The sequence below is a fragment of the Chionomys nivalis genome, chromosome 1, assembly GCF_950005125.1.
Source record: "Chionomys nivalis chromosome 1, mChiNiv1.1, whole genome shotgun sequence".
Lineage (NCBI taxonomy): Eukaryota > Metazoa > Chordata > Mammalia > Rodentia > Cricetidae > Chionomys > Chionomys nivalis.
Genome location: NC_080086.1, coordinates 18,121 through 36,179, shown reverse-complemented (window position 1 = coordinate 36,179; position 18,059 = coordinate 18,121). Strand labels below are relative to the sequence as shown.

Sequence of the window (18,059 nt, the reverse complement as noted above, 5' to 3'; positions counted from 1 at the left end):
TTTGGAGGTTCCCACCTAGCTAGGGCAGGTCCTTTCCACGTGGCAGGCCTCATGTTGAAAGGCCCCTAGTCTTCAGTTCCAGCTGTCTATGCCAAGCTTAAAAACTGATTCTGGGCTATAGAGGTTGCGTCTTGGTGAGTCCCTTTTCTTTTCTATTCTATAGTGTTTGGGGAGACCCATTCGTACTTATTTTTGTCGTTTTCGGATTTCCATTTGAAATCATGTGCTCACGCTGGGAATTTGAGTCAGGTTGCGGCCAATCCTGCGGGATCTGGGTTTGCTGAGGTGGAGATCTGTTTGTATTGGGACGCCAGTTATTCAATCTCTGCGACCCCTTTTTGACCTAAGAGCCACTTTGGAGGATGCTCTGAAATGGACTTAGGCCACGTGGTTGTTCAAATTCTCTAAATGTGCACTTACAGTTCAAAGCCGGGTGTTTTTTTTTTCCCCTCTAAGCCTCTTACCAAAAAAAAATCTTTTAAATTGAGCCTGTCTTATACAAATGAGCCTAACTTACATATATATGTTTCTTTGTCCATGGTTTTTTGGTCTCTGTGCTCTTGGTCCACCCCCACCTTAGCCAGTCTCATTACCATGCTGCCTGAGGCACTGGCCCCTGCTCTAACCCCTCAAGCCTACACTCCCTACCTCTTCCGGTTTAGCCGCATTCATTCCCGAGTCCTTTGCTTCTATCCCAGCCACCATGCTTGGTCTGGAATTCAAATCTCAGCATGCCAGGTCCTGACCCCTCCCTCGGGTACTTAGTTGATGCCCCAAAAGAGAAACACGTGGTCTCTCTTTATTCTTCCCGGTGGTCGCATTCCAGGCGGCTTCCCGGTTTTCTTCCCTCTCTGCCACCGAGAGTGCAGATCTCCCTTTAAACCTGGATATTTCTTAATTTTGATTGTTTTATTTGGCTTGTTTGGTAATTTTTGCGTCTTCATAGAGCTTGTTTAGGAATTATTTCTAACATTTGGAGGTTCTCACCAAGCTAGGGCAGGTCCTTTCCACGTGGCAGGCCTCCTGTTTAAAGGCCCCTAGTCTGCAGTTTGAACTGTCTGTGCCAGTCTTAAAACCGTTCTCTGGGCTATAGAGGCTGCTTCTTGGTGAGTCCCTTTTCTTGTCTATGCTATATGGTTTGTGGGGACCCATTCGTACTTATTTTTGTCGTTTTCAGATTTCTAATTGTAGTTGTGAGCTCACGCTGGTAATTCGAGTCAGGTTGTTGTCAATCCCTTGGCCTCTGGGTTGGCTGAGGTGGAGTTCTGTATGTGGACACTTGGCACTTACTGAAAAAAGCCATGTCTGTTTTTGCCACTGTAAGCCTCTTACAAAAAAAAATCTTTTAAATTGTGCTTGATTGGGAATTTTTCCCAACACAAAGTAGAATTTAAGTATTTATTTTTCTAAATATTTTTCTAAATATTTATCTTAAATATTGTTTACATTCACGATTGTTATAGCTTCGATTTTTTTTTTTTTGAGTTTTTGGTTTCTCTTTGAACTCACAGAGATCTACCTGTGTCTGCCTCCCAAATGCTGTGATTAAAGATTTACACCACCACTTTCCTGCCAGAAGTCATATTGTGTCAGTCTGTCTACTATTTATAATCGTATTGGTGACTCTTGAGTGTTTCCACTATGAATGTAGCTTTGTAATTTTTGGAAATTGTCATTGAATTGTATTAATTTTATTCTTTAAATTTAGTATACACAGCATATTTGTTTTTAGGTAATGTGTTCCAAGTAATTAATTATATGCTTCTTTATTTACTTATTTTTATTTTTCTTGTTGCTGTTAATCTGTGAAACACTTGGTTTATTGGATACAATGTCTTTGCAGGTGGGTTTTGCTGATGTGAGGTTATCTGTTTGAGTTTTTTGGGTTCTGTTAGCTTGCTTTGTTTGGGGTTTTCCTTCTAGTACTTTCTGTAAGGCTGGGTTTGTGGTTATGTGTTGTTTAAATGTGGTTTTGTCATGGAATATCTCATCTCCTCCATTGATGGTGATTGAAAGGTTTGCTGGGTATAGATACTTGTGTCTGCAGCACATCTTACCAGGGCCTTCTGGCTTTCTTGCTTTCCATTGAGAAGTCTGGTGTAATTCTTTTTTTTTTTTTTTTTGGTTTTTTGAGACAGGGTTTCTCTGTGATTTTGGAGCCTGTCCTGGAACTAACTCTTGTAGACCAGGTTGGCCTCGAACTCACAGAGATCCGCCTGCCTCTGCCTCCCGAGTGCTGGGATTAAAGGCGTGCGCCACCACCGCCCGGCTTCTGGTGTAATTCTTTATTTTGTACTTGATCTTTTCCCTTTGCAGCTCATAAGTCTGTCTTTAGTTTATATGTTTTGTGTTATAATTATTATATGGTGATAGGACTTTATTTTGATCCAGTCTATTTTGTATTGTGTTCTCTTCTTCTATCTTTGTAGGGCTATCCTTCTTTAAGTTTGGAAATTTTTCTTGTATGATGTTTGTGAATGTGTTTTCAGTGTCTTTGAGCTTGAGTTCTCCTTCTGTCCCTATCATTCTTAGTTTTTGTCTGTTGATGTTTTCCCTGATTTTAATTAAAATTTTAACTTAAATTAAAATCACACAGCTCAAAGAGGGAAAATACACAGAGAATCTTTATCCTCTTTGCTAATTTTCGATCTTTGAATTCTTTTATTCCTGAGATGTAGCAACCACTGCGAAAAGATATTTGTTTGCAAATGCTGCTAAGTGAATCCTAAGATAGATATTTTCAAATACCTTGGAATGCAGAAAGCATGTTAGTTTGGAGAATAGAATTTTCTTCTGTTTTCACTTGAAATGAGAGATTGTGGATTCATTCTGAGTTTAAAAAAAGGACTCTACAATTTTTTTTCCTTAAAGGATTATCAGTGCCCATAAACATTAAGGAATTAGCCAGTAGTGCTATGCACACATTTCCCAAAAATGCACTCTGTATTTTCCTCTGTTTGACCAAAATAAGGAAATTTGTGTTATGGAATTATCTGTATTCTGTCAATCAAGTATTTCAGTGAAACGCTGATTGTCTAGGCAGGAGGAAAATGCGGTTGCACCACACAGGAAGTGGATGCATTGTGAGGATAACTAGAGCATGTTAGAAAGGAGAAAGCACACTCCCCCACTCCAGCACAGACTCTGAAGAAGCAATATTTGATCTGTCCCACAGTTGAAGGTACTGAGAATAATGTCTTTAAGCTACAGGGGATAATAAGACTGAGGTAGTTGGCGAGTCTAGTGATATCTCTGATTTTCTCTGTGGCTTTTTGGTTTTTGGTTACCGGGTGGCACAGGGACACCAACTTGCCAGCCCGTGATATTACTGTACTTGATTCTTTGCTATCCTTACTTCTTGGTTTTCTTTATTGAGTAGAATACAGTTTTCTCAAGGTTCTTAAAGAATTTTGTTTAGATTATAATTGGGAATGCATTAAATTTATCTACTGCCTTTGCTTTAACTCCCATTTTTACTATGTTGATCCTATTCATTCATGAGCTCTGGATCCTCTTTAGTTTCTTTCTTCAAAGCCTTAAAGTCTTGTCAAATATGCCTTTCATTTTTGAATACTGTAGCCTCTGGATACTTTATGCTGTTTGTGGCTGCTGAGAAATATGAAGTTTCTCTTATTTCCCTGTTCTGATTTCTTTTTATTTGATCTTGTGTCCATCCTCATCACTGCAGGTATTTGTAGGAGTTATTTGCAAGATTTTTTTGCGGTCACTGATGTATGAAATCATACCATTTTTATAAAACAAAAGTTTTACTTTTTCCTTACCTATTTGAATACCCGTGATCTCTGTGTTTTGTATTCTCGTTATTTTTATAACTTTACACATTATGTTTAAGATACGCTATGAGTGGACAGATTTGTATTTTTACTAATTTTATTGGAATGGATTTGAGTTGCTCTCCATTTAATTTATATCAGCTGTTGGTTTGCTGTATATAGCTTTTTTATATTTAGATGTGATCATTGTATCCATGACCTCTCTAAGCAGTTTATCATTACGTAGTGTTTAACTTTGTCAAATGCTTTTCCAGCAACTAATGAAATTATTGTATGGTTTCTTTTTCTTTCATTGTATTTATATGTATTGTATTGTATTTATATCTGTATAATAGCTTTGATTTATAGATTTTCATGTTTTCTGTCAGCCCTGCATCTCTGTGATCAAGCCTCTTATCGTGATATATTTTCTGTTTCTGTTTTCTTGGATTAGGTTTTTCACTTTTTGCATCTATGTTTACGAGCAAGAATGTTTGGTTATTTTCTCTATGTTGAGTTTTTTTTTTTTGGGTTTTGATATCAGGACAATGATGTAGCTTCATAGAAAGCTTTGCAATGACTCTTCTGTTTCTATTCTGTGAAACACCTTAAGGAGTATAGGTATCAGCTCTTCTTGGAATTTCTGTTAAAATTCTTCATTAAAACTAATTAGACCTGTTCTTTTCGTGGATTGTAGGTCTTTTACGGCTCCTTATGTTTCCTCACCGCTTCTCAGTCTATTTTCATTGTTCCCCTCGTCTTATTGATTATTGGTATATGTTATTTGTCTACAAACAGGTCCATTTCTTTTACATTGTCCAACTTCGTGGCATATAGGCCTTTCTAGCAAGATCAAATTATTTCTGGGTATCCTTAGTCTGTTATTTCCCCCATTTCATTTCTTATCTTGTTAGTTTCCATGTTCTCTTTCTGTGCCTTTTTATTACATTGGATAGCCGCTTGTCAACCTTGTTTTTCCACGAATAACCAGCTTTCTGATTCATTGATTTCTTTGGATTGTTTTCTGTGTTTACATTTTGTTAGTTTCACTCCTTCATTTGATGATTTCCAGCTTTCTACTCCTTTGTGAGATTCATCTTTTTATCAAGATCTTTTAGCTGTGCTGTTAAGTGTTTAATGTGAGCTTCCTCCACTTTTGTTATGTGGGCACTTAGCACGATGAACTTACCTCTTATAGCTGCTTTCATTTTGTTTATGTTGTGTCTTTATTTTCGTTGAATTCCATGAAGACTTTATTTTTCTTTTTTTAATTCTTCCCTGACCCACGGGTACTTTATTCGTCGACTGTTCGGTTTCCATAAGTTTGTTGGTTTTCTGGGCTTAGAACTGTTGTCATATTCTAACTTTGATCCATGGTGATCTGATAAGGCTCATGTTGTTGCAAAAATTCTTTTAGATTTTATTTATTTATTTATTCATTTACTTATTATGTTTGCAAAAGTCTGTCAGTGTGTATGACTGTAGGCCAGAAGAGGGCGCCAATGATAATAACCGTAGGTTGTGCGCCACCTTGTGGTTGCCGGGAATTGAAGTCAGGACCTTTGGAAGAGCAGTCAATGCTCTTAGCCTGAGCCATCTCAGTATTCCCCCCTCCCCTTTGTCATTTTCAAGACAGGGTTTCTCTGTTGCTTTTGGTTCCTGTTCTGTGACTAGCTCTTGTATACCAGGCCAGTCTTGAATTCAGAGAGATCCACCTGTCTCTGCCAAAACCTTTTTTTGGCCTGTTAAGTTTACTTTGTTACCAGGTATGTGGTCAATATGTAATAAGGTGCCGTGAGATGCTGAGGAGGCATATTCGTGGAATGTTATATAGATTTCTGTTAAGTCCATTTGTTTCATTATCTCCATTATTTCTCTTAATTCTCTGTTAGGTTTTTATGTGGTTGTCCTGTCCATTGTGGAGAGAGGAGTGCTGCGTTGTCCTACTATTAGTGTGGTTTGATGCATACTCTGATATCTAGTAATATTTTTATTTTTCTGAAATTTATATTTGGTATTGATATTTCATTCTGATGAAAGATTCCTGCTATGAGTATAAAGTGTCCATCTTATTCTTTTATGCCTGCTTTAAGTTTAAGGTAATTTTTGTTAGATGTTAGTGATTTGTAATAGACCTTTTTCCTTTGCAGCTATTAATATTCTTTCTTAATTCTGCATGCTTTATGTTTTTGTGATTATATGTTGGGTGTTTTTTAAAATCTGGTCTATTAGGTATTCCGTATGTGCTTGTACCTTAATAGGAATATCCTTCCTCATGTTTGGAAAGACTTTTATTTTTATGGATCTATTTTCTTGGTCTTTGAGCTGTATTTCTTCTCCTTTTACCCTTATTTTTTTATTTGTTCTTTTCGTGTTGTCCCAGATTTCTTGGATTTTTTAGTGTTAAGATTGTGTTATGTGTGCTGTTTTCTTTCATCAGTGCGTTTATTTCCTCTATTATCTTCAACGTCTGAGATTCTTCTATCTCTTCTATTCTACTGTTTATACTTGTCTCTGTACCCACTGTTTTTTTTGCCAATATTGTCTTTATCCAGCCATTCCTTTTTTTTTTCTGAAGATTTCCTTTATTTAAGTTTTCAAGACTTGTACTCTTTTCATTTCAGGTTTGATTCCTTTTTCTTGTTTTCCTTTTCTAAGGTATCTTTGAGTGATTTTTCATTTCTTAAAAGTTTTTGCGATTCTTCTCATCCATTTTTTTAGAATTTTTTTTCACATTGTTTGATGGACCCTATCTCTTTTATAAATTTACCTTTAGTGTACATTTCTTTTTCATCCTTTGGATTAGCGTTTTCAAGTTCTCTGTAGAGAGTCGCGTGGAGTCACACCTGATGGCTATGTGTAGAGAGCTACGTGGAGTTGCACTTGATGGTGCTGGCTCCCGCCCTCCGCGATCCCGAAAGCGAGTGCTCTCTGTGATACTCAACTACTAATATCAGCTAGTCCTCACTTATGCTATTATCGCGCAATGATTGTCCGCTGCTTGCATATGCGTGGACCTATGGGCAGTGCCCACCTGGCAATCTGTGTTTGGCGTCCCAGTCCTACTTAAGTGCTGCGAGAGGTTTTCCCAGAGAGAGGAAGAGAGACAGAGAATGCATTGTGAATAAAGTCCGGAATAAACTGCAGCAGGAAAAGCTCTGGTGCTGCATCCTTCTTGATGTACGAGGCGGAACGTCATAGTTCTCCTGTTGTATGTTTGCTGGATTCTCATGCTATTATGCTGTCTTTCAGATTGTCGGAGGTATTTTTACACACATGTACATCTGTGCTAAGTCTTGGCTGGTGTTACGATCTTTGCTGTGGCAACCTGTGTACTTGTGTTTTTTTCTGGGTCTGCCTTTTCTTAGTTATTTTATCTCTGGATTCTCTTGTATACACTCCACCATAGAGTAGGTGATGGACCACAGGACCATGCAGATTCATATGAGTCTTTGGAGTCTATCTGGGATGGGGTAGGTAGAGAATTTTAGTAGCCAGGGAGAAGCACCTCTGAATGGTCAGAAAACTTAGCAGATTTTTGAGTGCCTGTTCTCTGTTTGATGCTTTCACTCATGCTTAAGGTCATATCAGAGTCCCCTCTGTGTGCTGTTAATTCCGTTGTTTAATGACAAATCTCTTTGAGATAGTGGCTTTGCTGTGTGATAGTCATTCGGGAAATATAAGTCAATCCTGACAGAGAGAAGGTGGATTAATAGGAAAACAATGTAGTTATGCTGGAGACAGATGCAGGAAATTCACAATGTAGTCCACAGCCTTGTTGAAGTAGATATTAATTTTGATGGGTTAATTTATGATATGACTTAGTCAGACATATGCTTAAGCTAATTGCCAATCACTGTTACAAATAATATGGTTTCTGTGTTGTTACTTAGGTATCAGCATCCGGGAAGAAACAAGCAGCTTCCCTACCACATCCTTCTGGTCGTCAGAGAAGGTAAGGCATCTTTCTTTTGGGACAGTCCAAGGACCGCTCTACTATATCTCGATTGAACAAGGTGTCCATTCAAAGCTAGTAGCTTCCATAAAAGCAAGTACAAGCAGTAGAGATAAATTCTGGTGACACTGCCAGTGGCCCCTTATTTTGCCTCGACATACCATTGTCAACCACATTCTGATGGCCTAGTTTCCTCCCTTCAGGGTGTTGCTTTCAGCCATTTGCTATTCCCGCGTTGAGAAATCTGTTTTTGTGTTTCATTTAAACTTTTGTTATTTGACTTTGTAATTTGCTATTTTTATGTCTAATTTCTTGAGCTTTTTATATTTTTGGGATATCTGTGTGTACTTTAGTTTTGTGCATGTTGATAGATATGCATCTTTTTTCATTTTTCTACATGTTGACATCCAGTTATGCCAGCACCATTTTTTGAAGATGCTTTCTTTGTTTGATTGGCTAATTTTAGCTTCTTTGTAAAAAATCAGCTTTTCATCAGTGTTGATTACTATGTGTGTTTTTGATTTTATTCTAGTGGTCAAGTCTCTGTTTTTATGCCAATAACAAGCTGTTTCCATTGCTGTCTCTGTGGTGGAGGTTGATGGATTGTCATGCCTCTGGAAGTTCCTTTCCTTTACATGATTGTTTCTGCTTTCTTTGGTTTTTTTTTTTCTGTATGAAGTTTTTATTTAAACTGACATTAATAATTTATTGATATTTTGATGTGGGTTGCAATTATTATATAGATTGCTTTTGGTAGGATTACCATTCATATCATGTTAATCCTCTCTATTCAAGAACATTGGGAGATCTTTCCATTTCCTGCTGTATTCATCAGTGTTTTTCTACAAAAGCTTAAAGTTCATTTCATAGATGTCTTTAACATTGGTTAGTGTTATCATTTATTGCTTTTTGGTCCCTGGGTAGTGGTTTCATTTAAATCAGGACACTGGATGAAGAGTATGAATAACTGCATAAGATTAATTTCGTATGACCTTTTATACAGAGTAAAAAGCATTACTTCAACTTTGAAACCCCCTCTTTACTCACATACATGTTCATGAGAAACTTTTGCCTCTCCTTGCAAGAGACAATACCTCAATAAAAATGAAATGAAGTACATAGAACCCAGGCCAAAAGAATGCAGAAGCAAAGCACTCCTTTATAACTGGTAGAGTGTGAAGAACTGAGCTCAAAAGCCATTTCTTTATCCATTGTATAGATTCTCATAGAATATTTTAGGAATGTGCAGAGTTAGCTTTCATCTATTCTTGGTTTCCCATGCAATTGTTTCCTAACTTCATCTCATCTGTCCCAGGAGTTGCCTTAATTCTGACCCATTTCCGTGTCTACACAATTTCATACTTTTATGAAAAGTAGTTTTAACCATGAAGTATGTTAACATTTTGTCTTTTTTGAATATAAGACATACATCACCATAAAAAAATTATAAGCATGAGTATAATAAGCATATCACCGGGTGTATGAATAATACTTTGTGAGAATCTCTTAGGATCTTATTCTGTCAATTTGTCAGCAAAAATATGTTCAATGTTAGAGCCATCTGACTCAGGAAATGATTTAGCAGAAGTTCTGTATCTTCATGTAAGTGATCATTGAAAGATCTAGCAGAGGCATTGCCCAAAAGATAAGCTTGAATAACCTTCCATTCCTGTTAAGAATCATTTTAAGAGATATCATTAGTTCTGAAAGGGTTTAAATTCCAATCATAATGCAAAGTAATTTTTTCTTGCAATAATACAAATTTTTTTCCAAACCTACTCTCAGTTTGCTTAAGTACATCAATCTATGTATGAGGTTGAGCATATGTTTAAGCCTTCTGAATCCATTTCATGAGAATCTTTATGACATTGCTCTACAAAATGTTGGTCTGCAAGGATGTATGTAAAGCAGTAACAGCCATATAGGCAGTAGCAACAACAGCAATAAGGTTAAGAATTACAGCTATTGCTGAACCTAACATGACTTTATTTTCTCAAATATCTTATTGATGATTTATGCAACAATATCTGCTATAGAGTCTGGAGGCGAATAACGACTTAGGTTTATAGGCAGCCAAATATATGTACGTTGTTGTTTATTCATAAGTGATTTTCAGTATTAAATATAATGGAGGAATTAATACATGATTACAATTAAGTAATTACATCAACTAATTTCAGTAGTAAAATTGATTCTTCCAAATAAAAATTCATGTGTTAGTGACACATAATCAGTAGAAGCGGATACTTCTGTTTCAAGTAGTGACCCATTAAAAACATGATTTTCCAAATATGCGTCTGTAATGCAGTAGGGACTGTGAATAAGGCATTGCCATCATCACTGATTCTTCCATATCCCCATGCCAGAATACTGCTTCCATTTATCGTTTCATTCTCGGTTAGATTCATGCTGGTAATATAAACCAGATCACAGAGTGAATATACCATTAAGAACAAGTGTTAATAGATTGACCAGTTATTCTTAAATAATTTCCATATTTCCGCAAACGAGTTTTCCCTATAAAGGAATGATATTTTAAGCTATTATACGTAAAATCTGGACATACAGGTGAAGGCGCAAGTCATAAACAATCCAACACCAGTGGTATTTATTTAAAGGGGAATAAACTTACAGATCACCGTCCCTGACAACAGCCCTCTGCTAAATTAGGAAGAAGTCTAGTCTCTGGAACCGGAGCAGGAAGTAAAGAGAGCGAGGAGGGAAGTAGCCACTTTTTTAAAGGGAAAGAGACCAAGCCCCAATGGGCTGGTATCCCATCGGCTATTGACTGGAGGAGCAGAAGGACCTCCCGCAATACCTCACCCTTTTGTTTAAGTAAGAGAGTTCTAAACCTATTATGAAATTATATACAATAAGTTCAAATATCCTATTTTAACTGGCTTAGGTCTTATATCATGAATGGCTTGGCTAAGTCATGAGTCAAAAGTAACTACATTTATATAGTCTTCAACCCCATCGAAGATCTGAGAAGGGAAATAATGTTACCTGAGTAATTATGAAATGCAATCAAACAACTTCCAAAACATGCATCAAATCACAGAGACAACAATCTACCAGGCAATGACCCAAGGTCACGTTTGCAACTTTGAAGCAACCAACTTTGGCTAATGCCTTACTTAACTGACATACCATTTTCAAAGGCAAGATACTTTGTCAAAACTATCTTACCCTGTCTTGGCAGGATATGACAGTCCTGTTTTTTCCATTCACAGAGACTCTGTATTTCTGTCAGTGGTTGAGGTATAAATGTACACTGCAATATGTTAAGTATATACAATGTATATGTATAAATACAGTATGTGTCAATGCATAAAAATGTTTTTAAACTGAGGTTGAAACAAGCATGCATACAATAGTCAATATAATTTCACTTTGTATCAATATATAACAATCGATACCAATACATTTGTCTCAAAACAATAACTCACATGTACCAACAAGTACCAAACAATTATCCCTTTTTCTTTAAATGATCCCTGAGCTTATAAAATCCCTTCCCCAGCCCTCAGCCGTATACCAAGTATAATCAAACCATAAATGATGTCCCTAAACCCAAGGTCAAACTGTACTGGGAGAGGGGATGTCATCCTCTAGAGTTAATTCCAGCTGTCACGTGGGCAACATTCTTTCTGGGGGAACCTGTGAAAGTAAAATGATAATTAAATTTCAAGATCAATGTCTTTTAAAATTGCAAATAGTCTCTTGAGTATTTGGTGCATGTCTGGCCAGAATGTTGTATAAGATGTGCACCATTTCAGCTAATCAAGTTGGGATCATCTTGTGCAGCTGGTACCCAAAACAGGTCTTGTAGTAGCACTATCAGTATCATGACGTCATGTCAACCAGGAGTAGTCCTTGTTATGGGGCCCCATCTTCTTCCTGGAAACTTTAAATGTTACTTCAGGAAAAACTCATTGTTCACTGTGAAAAACTTAAACATTAATCATATAGACATATGTACACACACATATATATGTATATATTCAATGAAAGGCATGATAGATATATTCAATGAAAAGTATGTTAGATTTGAAGAAAAGCAAGGATGTTTTCAAAACTCATTTCTTTCTGTCCCCTGTCATGGCTCTTGACATGAGACAGAAACTCCAGAAACTCTGGGTTTTTCTCTAACCAACAGACTTGGAATTGTAGAGGGACTGAGCTTGATTCCAACTTCAAAACCAGCACTATAAATTTAGAAATATGGTTTAGTATATTTTAATCACACAACTTATTCAGTTTTCTTGATAGTTCCTGTTGGGTAGGTATTTTTCCATCTGTCAGTATCCAAACATCCAGGATCCTTTGAATTTTTCAAAGACGGGTGTTTTCCTATGGAGAGAAGAACAGAACCCTGCTGCCATTCTATATGTTTTTCTGACCACCTGTATGAATATCATCATTGTGGATGAGTTGTCATTTCTCCTTTCCAAGAGGTTTCTCCTCTTCAAATCGAACCTTTATTAATTTTGATGGTATCCACAATTTTCTTTTCCTGTGGAAACAAGAGCAAAACCCCTTCCCCAATGTAGCACATCTCCTGGCTTCAATTGAGAGGTCAGCACATCTTCGAAATAAATTGATGGATTTAGTTCAGCAGACTTTTCCATTATCCAATGTCTTTCTGCTGCTGTCTCATTATCATTAATAAAATTCAAAGTCAATAAAGCATGATGTAATCTATTTCTGGTATTTTCGGTCCCTTTCTGTTTGTTCAGCATATCCTTTAGAGTACGATTTGATCTTTCTATAACTGCCTGACCTGTGAGATTATGTGGTATACCTGTAATGTGTTTGATATTATAATAAGCAAAAAAGCGTTTCTTTTTCTTAGATACATATGCTGGACCATTGTCTGTCTTTATTTGTGCAGGTATTCCCATGATGGCCATAACTTCCTGTAGATGTGTGATTACTGAATCAGCCTTTTCTGAGCTCATGGCAGTAGCCCATTGACAACCTGAATACGTATTTTAATTTACCAAATTCCATAAAGTGGAACACATCCATCTGCCAGATTTCATTTCTATTAGTACCCTTTGGGTTACTCCCTGCCGGCAACGGTGTTTGATTATAGAAAGAACAAGTAGGACATCTCTTTATAATGTCATTAGCTTGTTGCCATGTAGTGGAAAATTCTTTCTTTAGGACTTTACTATTGACATGATGCTTCTTATGAAATTCTGAGGCCTGCAACACGCTTCCAATCAATAATTGATCAATGTCGGCATTTCCTTTTGCTAGAGGACCAGGCAGACCTGTATGTGGCCGAATGTGTGTTATGTACATTGGATAAAGCCTGTTCCTGATTATGTCTTGTACCTGGATAAACAATGAAGTCAACTCTGTGTCATCTGGTACAAATTCAGCGGTTTCAATATGCAAGATAACTCTTTCGGCATAATTTGTATCTGTAACTATATTAATAGGTTCTTTAAAATCCCTTAGCACCACAAGAACTTTATATAATTCTGCCTTCTGGACAGAATTATAAGGGCTTTGTTCCACCTTACTCAATTCATCTGACTTATAACCTGCTTTCCCTGATTTATTTGCATCTGTATAGAACGTACATGCTCCAGTTACTGGAGCATCACGTACAATTGTAGGAAGAATCCCAGAAGTTCTCTTTGTGAGGTTAACTCTACCACTTTTGGTATAGTTGCTATTAATTTCTCCCAAAAAATTAGCACGACCTCTTTGCCATGGTAAATGGTCTTCGCATAACATTTTTATTTCTTCAGTAGTAAAAGGCACTATAATTTCTGCTGGGTCTATACCTGCTAGTTGACGAAGTCTCAGTTTACCTTTTATAATTAATTCAGAGACTTTTTCCACATGAGTTTTTAATTTTTTACTTGGTTTATTAGGTATAAATATCCACTCTAAAATAATATCTTCCCTCTGCATTAGAATCCCTGTAGGAGAAATTCTGGAGGCAATATGACTAGGATGCAGCTAAGATTTGGGTTCACCCTATCCACATGTGCCTCCTGTAATTTTTCCTCAACCATTGTCAGTTCCTTTTCTGCTTCAGCTGTCAGTTTTCTTGGACTATTCAAATCTTTATCACCATCTAGGTTTTGTTTAAATGAACTATTACGTCAGGTATTATCCCAACAGCTGGTCCTTGACTGGAAATGTCTACTAACTATCTTTGGAATTCATTAAGAGTCTTTAACCGGTCTCGCCTAATTTGTGCCTTTTGTGTTTTCATTTTCTCTAGCCCTATTCTTTAACCTAGGTAATTAATAGAATTTCCTCTTTGAAACTTTTCAGGGGCAATTAGTATTCCCCACCTAGGCAAGACTTTCTTTACTTCTCCAAACATTCTTTCTAAAGTATCTTTATTTGAATCAGATAACAAGATGTCATCCATGTTATGAAAAATTATGGACTTTGGGAATTGTTTACGAGTTATTCCCAATGGCTTACTTACTAAATATTGGCACAATGTAGGACTATTGAGCATACCGTGTGGGAGGACAGTCCATTGATATCTCCTATTAGGCAGAGAATTATTATAAGTATCTATCCTTTCTAGTAACGGTATGGTTAAAAAACAATCTTTCAAATCAATAAGTATAAGATGCCATCCTTTTGGTAATAGAGAAGGCAAAGGAATTCCAGATTGTAGTGGGCCCATAGGTTGAATTACCTTGTTGACAGCTCTTAAATTTGTCACCATTATCCATTTACCGGATTTCTTTTTTACAGCAAACACAGGAGAATTCCAAGGGCTGGTTTATTCTTCAATATGGTGAGCATCTAGTTGCTCTTGCACCAGCTGTTCCAATGCCTGTAATTTATCTTCATCTAGAGGCCACTGTTTGCTCCTTATTGGCTTCTCAGTTAGCCATTTTGAATGTATGGCTGTTGTTACGTCTAAATGTTTGGTATTTGCTGTGTGTTCTCATGCAGCCGGGATGCCTGGTGACTTTTTCCCATAATATCTCATCATATCCTTCCCAGAATTATGAGTTCCTGGAACTACAGTAATGTTAAACTGTGTAGCAGGTCACGGCCCCATAAATTTATTGCAATGTTGGCAATATATGGCCTTAGTCTTCCTATTTGCCCTTCATGCTCTATGCATTCAACCCATCTTGTACTTTGTTTTATACGAGATAGGGTTCCAATTCTCAGGAACTGAACATCTACCTACTTGAAGAGGCCAGTTCGGATGCTAAAATTCTGGAGTAATGATAACTTACATCCGTACCTGTGTCTAATAAGCCTTCAATAAAAGTGCCATTTATACAGACTCTTAGCTTTGGTCTTTGATCATTAATAGAAGTCTGCCAAAATATACGTTTACTATGTCCTACTGGGTTTTTTGACTCATCCTCCGTGCGTAATTCATCATTTAGACCAGTAATATTTTTTACATCAGAATTTGGAGCTTTTAATTTTCTTGGTGAGGCACGTTCTCTACTGTTACGGGGAATGACTGGGCCACTGTTGGCTTGTGGGCCTGCGAGAGGCCCCTCAAGGAGTTTCCCGACGGTATCGGGTTGCCTTGTCTGTCTGTTGTTGACCTGCATCCGTTGGACCAATGTCGGCCTTTACCGCATCTCCTACATATACCTGAAGGCCGAGGTCTCCTATTTTTGTCATTCTCATACGGGATATTATTCCTAGAAATCCTTTGCCTGCAATCCCTTTTCAGATGTCCTAATTTATCACAGTTTAAACACCTGGCAGTTTGATGTCTCCTCATTGCTTTGGAAATCGCTTCTCCTACCCAGGATTCATCATTATAGCTAAACGTCTCAACATTCATTGTATGCTGAATCCATTCATCCATAGTCCCAATTATCTTTTTGCATTCTATGTTTGCATTCTCAAAAGCTAGAGATTCAAGAAGTAGTCGTCTATATCCTTGGTCTGTTACCCCTATGTCCATAGCCTTAATTAATCTTTGCAAAAAGTCAATAATGGGTTCTCTCTGTCCCTGCCTATTTCTGCTATATGATTCAACCACTTTTGCTGGATCTTGCAGCCTATTCCAAGCATTTAAAGCTGCTTGGTGACATGAACTCAGTACTTCATCATCATAAAGAGCTTGGACCTGTGGTTCATCATAATCTCCTACACCAAGAATTTGATGTTGGGAAACCTCCACACCTTTTGCTCTTCCTTGCTGTTCCATATGTTTGTATTCTTCTCTGAAATAGATTCCAAACATCAAGGAAGGTCCATTATCTAAAAATGCAGACACTAGCTGATGGAAATCATGGGGGTAGCTCTAGCATTAGAAGCCCAAGTCCTTATCATTTCCTTAACATATGTAGTGTGCAAGCCAAAGGTAATAATAGCTTGCTCAATTTCTTTTAGATCATTTATTGCTATTGGCATCCATCTAGCTTCTCTGACTCCCTTTGAGCCTTTAGAAGTTGACGCTTTGTCAGAATGAATTACAGGGTATGTCGCTAAAACCCTGCGTAAGCCAGTCATAATAGCTGGTGGTGGCATTGTATCCTGTGCTTTTGCCTCCTTACTCTGTTCACCAGCTCCAATAATTTCCAATCATTTCAAGACCTGCATGAGTTTCTATTAAAGATTGTATGTTTCTTAGGATTGCCATATTTTTCCTAAATGATAGAATATCCAAAAGAATACTGAAACCAATAACCAGTAAATTAAGTTATCCCCATTGTCATATAAACCTTGCATGACATAACCCATTGTTTGGTAAGCAAGACCGTAAAATTCGTGTTGGAAACGAAAACTGCCATATTACCTATTATCCAGCAGGTGGCTCTGCTGCCAAGTCGTGACGAAAACGTGGTGCTGTTTCATTGTCCACCTAGTATTTGTTAAAAACTGGGAACTGCAAGTTGCTCAACCAAGTAAATGTAATTAAATCTATTCCATACACGGAACCATAAACCCAGAATCCAGGGGTAGAGAAGAGTAACCCGGAAGCCGTGTATGCCTCCACGTGTCAGAGTTGTCCCAAGGGGTTTCAGCTTTCGGCAACCGGTAACTGCGTGCTCTGGTTCGCTCCACTTAAGAACTGTGCTTGCAAGGTAGATTTGAAAACGACTCAGAAAATAGCAAACCACATGGGCAGAGACGTGGTTTTATTATCCCATTTTTATTATCCCAGGTTTCATTATTGGGCTATGCTTGGAGTCTTTGAAGATGACTGTGAGATCTGCCTATTTTAATAACAGGTGTAACTACTGCTGAAATCCCACTGAAAATCAAGGATAATTTCCAAATACTGTTGGCTACCTTTTATCCACATATTATTATCAGAAATACTCAGGTAACTCAAATTATTCCATGTAGGAGATGTTTGGGGATGTCCTTCCGCTCCTCCAGCCTATAACTGCTGGGATACCAGCCCTTTGTGGCGTGTTTTCTCTCCTTTTAAAAAGGCTGCTACTCTCTCTCTCTTTACTCCCTGCTCCAATTGCACAGAGGGCTGTTGTCTGAAATGGTGATCTTTATGTTTTTCCCGTTTAAATAAATACCACCCTATTATAATTCCAAACTTGTGTGGGTTGTTTATGACTTTCGCCTTCAAGGAGACAGGACAATGGGAGTGTTATACAGTAACACATCACTATCTCCCTAAAATACATTAGAGTTAGGGATATAAGCTCAATAACTTACATCTGATCTCTGGACTGAAGAGACAGATAACAGAGCATTCATGGCCAGAAAGTAATGCTCAGCAATAACCGATAATCTGGACTGCTGGACAATAATCTGAGCTTGAGCTGTAAGACATTTCACCTGACCCCAGGTCGTCTGGGGTGAAGATCTATGTCATCGAGGTTGCTACCGTAGATATAATTGTTCCATTGGCAATACATGAATAGCTTCTTTGACAAAAGCGCAATCATGACTACCTTGCACTCCTGTGTTTAGTTTCTCCTACTTTCCGAGCCATGATGGATAATTGTCGCCCATCTTGCAGAGAGACAACACTATATCCTCTTCCTTTCACGATTAACTATGTTGGCTGCCATTCAGCCTCTGCTAATTTTGTCCCAAATTTTTTCAGCGAAGTCAGCATTTGGAGTGTTTATAGAATGTTTCTCTGATAGTTAAATTGTTCGCCTCCCTCATAATTAGGAAATTTAATATAAACAGTGCTTGATGTACACTGTCTCTCACATTATTCTGATAATCCCACATTAATTCCATGACGTGATGTTCCTTTTTTCTCCTTTTTGATTTGTTAATTTGTTTTTAAGTATGATGAGCACATTTAACAATGCTTGTCCTTGTGGATTACATGCAATACCTGTAACACGAGTAATGTTATATGATTCACATAACTTTGTAAACGTTTG

At 37.5% G+C, this 18,059-nt stretch overlaps 1 long non-coding RNA gene across 1 annotated transcript in view; it reads left to right on the top strand.

The window, feature by feature from the left end:
• Window positions 1-8,040, top strand: part of LOC130886327 (uncharacterized) — a 50,682-nt gene extending 42,642 nt beyond the window's left edge. Inside the window, exon 6 of the long non-coding RNA XR_009058283.1 lies at window positions 7,667-8,040. This is a non-coding gene — a long non-coding RNA (uncharacterized LOC130886327). The remainder of the gene's footprint in view (window positions 1-7,666) is intronic.
• The last annotated feature ends 10,019 nt before the right edge of the window (window positions 8,041-18,059 follow it).